This window comes from Bos indicus x Bos taurus, chromosome X (assembly GCF_003369695.1).
Source record: "Bos indicus x Bos taurus breed Angus x Brahman F1 hybrid chromosome X, Bos_hybrid_MaternalHap_v2.0, whole genome shotgun sequence".
Lineage (NCBI taxonomy): Eukaryota > Metazoa > Chordata > Mammalia > Artiodactyla > Bovidae > Bos > Bos indicus x Bos taurus.
Window position 1 is genome coordinate 9,874,684 of NC_040105.1, and position 6,000 is coordinate 9,880,683.

Sequence of the window (6,000 nt, forward strand, 5' to 3'; positions counted from 1 at the left end):
AAATTAATTTTAAAAATGTGTAGCTCTGTGTGGTGATGGATGTTGACTACACTTACAGTGGTGATCATTTGACAACATATACAAGTATTGAATCATCAGATTGTATAGCCAAAACTGATAATTCTGTATGTCAGTTACACCTCAGTTAAAAAAAAAAAAAAAGAAAGAAAGAAAGAAAGAAATTGATGCCTGGGCCTTGCCCCTGGAGAGTCTGACTTAACTGACCCATGAAGCATCCACATATTAGGATTATTAAAGACCTCCAGATTCCACTATGCAGCCAAGCTTGAATCATCCCTGATGACTGAGTTCATGCATTGCATAGAAGATCCTTTCCTTCTTAAAGAAGACTCTAGTAAGTTACAATCAATTTAATTATACTTAATCGTAATTCATATATTCAGCTGAAAAGTTAAGCCTACTCTGGACATTTATGCCTACTTACGGACATTTGGAAAGAATAGAAGCTTTCAATTTATCTGAAGATTCACATGTACCTAGATTAGAAGTTTTTGATACTTGTTTCCACTTACCTCCAAACTATAATTGTCAGGTACTTAGTAGCTTGGAATATTTGAATTATTGTTAATACTTTGGTTTTATGGATGGAAAACAGCAATGCTTATTTTCTAGAAACACAAAGTATAAGATTCCATTTGAAAAAATAGTTATTACCAAAAAATGTTAAAAATTAGCAGTACTTAATCATTTGTAATAATGGGTTCAACACACACTTCTTAATGTCTAAGGAATTTCCAGTGGTTTTATTAATACGGGAATCTCTTTTACAAGAGTATCTTTAGAAAGGAAGCTGGAACCAAGAGAAAAATAATAGAAGCAGTTTTATTTAATACTGTTTTTTTTCAATACTGTTGGTCAGTTAAACAACAACAACCAAAAGTCAATTAACTCAAGGATTATTTATTTTTTTATTGAAATGTAGTTGTTTTGCAGTGTGTTGTGTTAGTTTCTGGTATAGGGCAAAGTGGTTCAGTTTTATAGATGTGTGTGTATATACATATATTTTCAGATTCTATTCTATTATAGCTTATTATAATGATATTGAATATAGTTCCTGTCCTCTACAGTAGATAAAGTAGTGTATATCTGTTAGCCCCAAACTCTTAATTTATCCCTCCCCCACCATTCCCCTTTGGTAACCATAAGTTTGTTTTCTATGTCTGTGAGTCTCTTTCTGTTTTATAAGTTCATTTGCATCATTTTTTTAGATTCCACATATAAGTGATATCATGTGATAGTTCTCTTTGTCTGTCTGACTGACTTCACTTAGTATGATAATCTAGGTCCATCCATGTTGCTGTAAATAGCACTATTTCATTCTTTTTTATTGCTGAGTAGTATTCCATTGTATATATGCACCACATCTTCTTTATCCATTCAGCTGTTGATGGACTTTTAGGCTGCTTCCATGTCTTTGTGATTGTAAATACTGCTGCAGTGAACACTGGGGTGCATACATCTTTTCAAATTATAGTTTTGTCTGGATATATGCCCAGGAGTGGGATTGCAGGATCATACGGCAACTCTTGCTTTTAAAGGAACCTCCCTACTATTCTCCATAGTGGCTGAAATTTACATTCCCACCAACAGTGTAGGAGGGTTCCCTTTTCTCCACACCCAAGGCAAGGACTCATATGTTTTTTTAATTTAATTTTATTTTTAACTTTACAATATTGTATTGGTTTTGCCATGTATCAAAATGAATCTGCCACCAGTATACATGTGTTCCCCATCCTGAACCCTCCTCCCTCCTCCGTCCCCAAGGACTCTTATTAAAAAAGGATTCATGTCAATGTATGGCAAAACCAATACAATATTGTAAAGTAATTAGCCTCCAATTAAAATAAATAAATTCATATTTTAAAAAAGGATCTATATATGACTTAAATATTGTTTTTTAACTTCAATTATATAAATGGACTTATTTGGGGATACAGTTCTCCAGAGGTCTCGTGCAGTTCTCTACATCTCATTAGCAGAGGCATTGAGAGCATTGCCTCTGGATCATCTTGTCAAGGATGTTTGTATAGCAAGCAGAAGATAGTGGCTAGTTTTGGAAGACAGACATAGCCTCCCTTTCTGAGGCAGATGGCAGGTTTGTTTGCTGTCTGGTCTAATAAAGACAGCATTTCCCCCTGGGCAAAGTTCAGCTAGGTTTGCTTGCAGCCCATCATGAATGTTAGGGTTCTCTATACTCAGTGTCCCTCAGCTGTGTTGCAAACCCACTTCATGTATAGCATCCACCTGGGGCCAATCTGTGGCATTGGTGGGATAAAGGGAATCAGTGCCTGCTGTGCTATGAGTGCTAAAGTCCTTGTGCCTGACCTCGAGTCTCTTATATTCCCTCAGCATCCAGGAACCTGTGGCAGATGAACTTGTTAGCTGGCAAGTACAGCACTACCTCCAAGCTTTCACAGTACAGCCAAGACCCCTTGAGTACAGGTCTGTGATTACCTGTCTTCCACAAACTGCCTGGAATACCTTTATTTTTTAAAATTTTAACTGGAGTGAGAACTTAAATACATGTGTACAACAGTCTGAGTACAGAATCTTTTCAGATACTTTCCCCTTTTCATTTATCTCACCCACATCTCACCTGACAGCTTTTAGTCAGGATTCTTTGGAGACTGAACCAATAAGATAGATACAGATATGAATTTGCTGTAAAGTGTTGGGTCAGATGATTGTGGGGGCTTGCGAATCTGAAATTTTCCGGGCAGGTGGCAGGCTGGAAACTCAGGCAGGATTTCTCTGTGACAGTCTTAATGCAAAATTCCTTCTCCTCTGGAAAAGTTCGATTTTTGTTCTGAAGCCCATTCACATTATCTGGGGTAATCTCTTACTTCAAATCAACTGATTGTAAAACTTAATTGCACCTACAAAGTACCTTCACAGCAAGATGCAGACTAATGTTTGACCAAACAATGGATCACTGAAGCCTGGCCAACCTGACACAGAAAATGAACCATCATGAAAATAAGTTTTTAAGAAGAGAAGAAAAAATGAACCATTGTGGTTTTCTTTTCTAAGCAGCTTGCTTTGGCTGCCGGTCAAAAAACATTTAACTCTGTCTCTGCTTATACTCATATTTATTTAAAAACATGTAACTGGCATAAAAAGATTTAGAAACCAGTACAACTGAATCTTGGAAATCAACTCAACTGGTGGACACAGAAGGGCATACATACTAGTAGCCGACTGACTTGAAATGTTAAATAGGTCCTGGAGATGAGTCAACATTTTTTTTAATAGAAGGGAGAATGCAAGTCAACCAATCATATTTTAAACAGAGGTCAATCAAGAGAATTACTATGCCTGTTGGTCTCAACCTTGTCTGTCAATTGGAAATGAATCGGGCAGCTTGGAAAACTCTGGGTAACCTAAGCCTCACCCAGGAGTAATGAAATCCGAATCTTTGGGTGCAGACATCAGTCACTTTGTACTGATCCCTTTCCAGTGTGTATGGTTTAATGTCACGGCCACAAAGAAACTCTCAGGTTTGGCTGGCTCTTCCTAACATGTGAGTTTATCAGCATTTATACATTTAGAAAATATAAAGAGCACTGGAGAGTATATAAAAGAACAAAGTACCACCATTAATGCCACAAATCAGTACAAGCTAGCTTGTACATTTTGGAGAATTTAAAAATATTTTATCCTTGTTATAATTCCTATGAATAGAATTGCTCCATCAAACCAATTCCTGTTCTAAATTATAATATACTTTGTGCATTTGTAGTAATAAGTCAAATTTTTTCCTAAGTCCTACAAAGTTTGCTTAGATACCCACTTGCTTAGATACCCAACTAACACAATTGGCTATATAGTACTGTACTGTTATAAAAACAGAAACACAATAAAACATTTTTAATCTTAAAGTATAGTACCTTGAAAAGTACAGTAGTACAGTACAACAGCTGGCATACAGGAGCTGGCATCAAGTGAACAGGCAAGAAGAAGTACTGACTGGGGGAGGAAGAGGAGGTGGGAGATGGTAGAGCTGCAATGTCACTTACGCTTGATGTTGATGGCACAGGTTCTGACTCTGCTGGATTCAGTTCTATCTACCCTCTTGAAAAAACTGATCCAGTGATTTCTGGGTGGTGGTGGTGGTGTTTAGTTGCTAAGTCATGTCTGGCTCTTGAGACCCCGTGGACTATAGACTGCCAGGCTCCTCTGTCCGTGGGATTCTCCAGGCAAGAAGACTGGAGTGGGTAGCCATTTCCTTCTCCAGGGAATCTTCCAGACCCAGGAATCGAACCAGGGTCTCCTACATTGCAGGCAGATTCTTTACCGACAGCTATGAGGGAAGTAACTCCTTTTCTCTAGTCATAGATGACACAGTAGCACTGGACTGCGTTCTGAACAGCTGCTACAGCCTTTGTGTACTGTTCTACATTTGGCTCCTGTGCCTCAAAAACTAACAGTGCCTCTTCAAGTAAAGAAACTCCCCTAGTTGTGAACCTCTTTGGTTCTTCAGTTACTCCTTCCTCTAGTCTGTCTTCGTCCTTGGATGTCTAGGCATCCAATCCCATCAAGTCTTCATTAGTAAGCTCCATGTTTTGCGTTTTTGAAAGTTCACAACTTGAAGGATTGTATCTAGGGGACTTACTGTAAATAAAATATTAGGAAGGATGATGCAAACAAGGCTTACTGCTTGCGTATTAGGGCTTATGTATATTGAAATGCTTATTCTTAGGACCTAATACTTTAGCCACCTGATGGGAAGAGCTGACTTATTGAAAAAGACCCTGATGCTAGGAAAGATTGAAGGGAAAAGGAGAAGAGGGTGGCAGAGGATGAGATGGTTAGATAGCATTACTGACTCAATGGACATGAACTTGAGCAAACTCTGGAAGATGGTGGAGGGAAGCCTGGCGTGCTGCAGTCCATGGGATCATAAAAAGCTGGACACGACTTAGCAACTGAACAACAGCAACAGGACCCAATCACCATGAGAAGAAGCCCAAGCTAGCCACATAGAAAGTAAAAGAGCAAAAGGTCACAGCCTCCCAACTGTCCCCACTGGGGCACCAAACTTGTGAACAAAGCCATCTGACTGCATCCACGTGAGAGACCTCAATTGAGACAAACAGAAGAACAGCCCAGCAGAGCCCCAGCCAAACGACAGAAGGGTAAACAGATACAGTGGTTGCTGTTCTCAGCTGATGTGTTACACAGCAATAGATCATCGAAAGATGATCACTTATGTGAATAGTTACATCACGTATGGAAAATAAACTCAAAAATCATACTTTGTGTTCTTATCTGGTTAAATTGCTGAGGTCTTCACTGTTTCGATGACTTTCAGAAAGAACATGGGCAATGGAGTCAAGAAAACATGAATTACAACTGGTTTTGCATATTAGATATATGATTTCTTGGAGTCAGCTTCCTTGTGGGCAAACCAGGTTTTAACAATAGCTGTCTCTCAGGTGTTTTATTCTTAGACTTTTCGAGTGATGGTGCTTCTGACTCAAACATTAAGAAATGTATAGGTGTGAGGTCACATATTTACTACAAAGCTATGTCTCTCGAATCCCAAGCAAGTGTTCTTGCCACTATACCTCACTACTAATGAATCCACTTATGAATCTACGCAAACCAGATGGTGACAGGGATTATCTGTGATGCCCACCTGGCAAAACTGCTTCTGATTTTCCAAGGCAGCAGGCAGAACTGCTTAGCGACCACTACCTCCATAAATAGCCTTTCTCTTTCTAAGTCTTGCCCTCCAGTTTTTGCATCAGGGCCTTCTTTCAAAGCAGCTGACCCTTTGGACTCATCTGGTAAACTAATATTTATATGGGGCCAGTCCTCAACATGAAAGAAGGTTTTTGTTGTATGAATTTGCATATCCTGTCAAGGACTTTTTCAGAACACTTTCATTTCAAGATAAAATGAAACTTAGAGGACTAAGCAGAGAACTGCCTCACATTTCAGTTTAAAGGAGGAGGGGGGATGAAACAAAAGACAAGT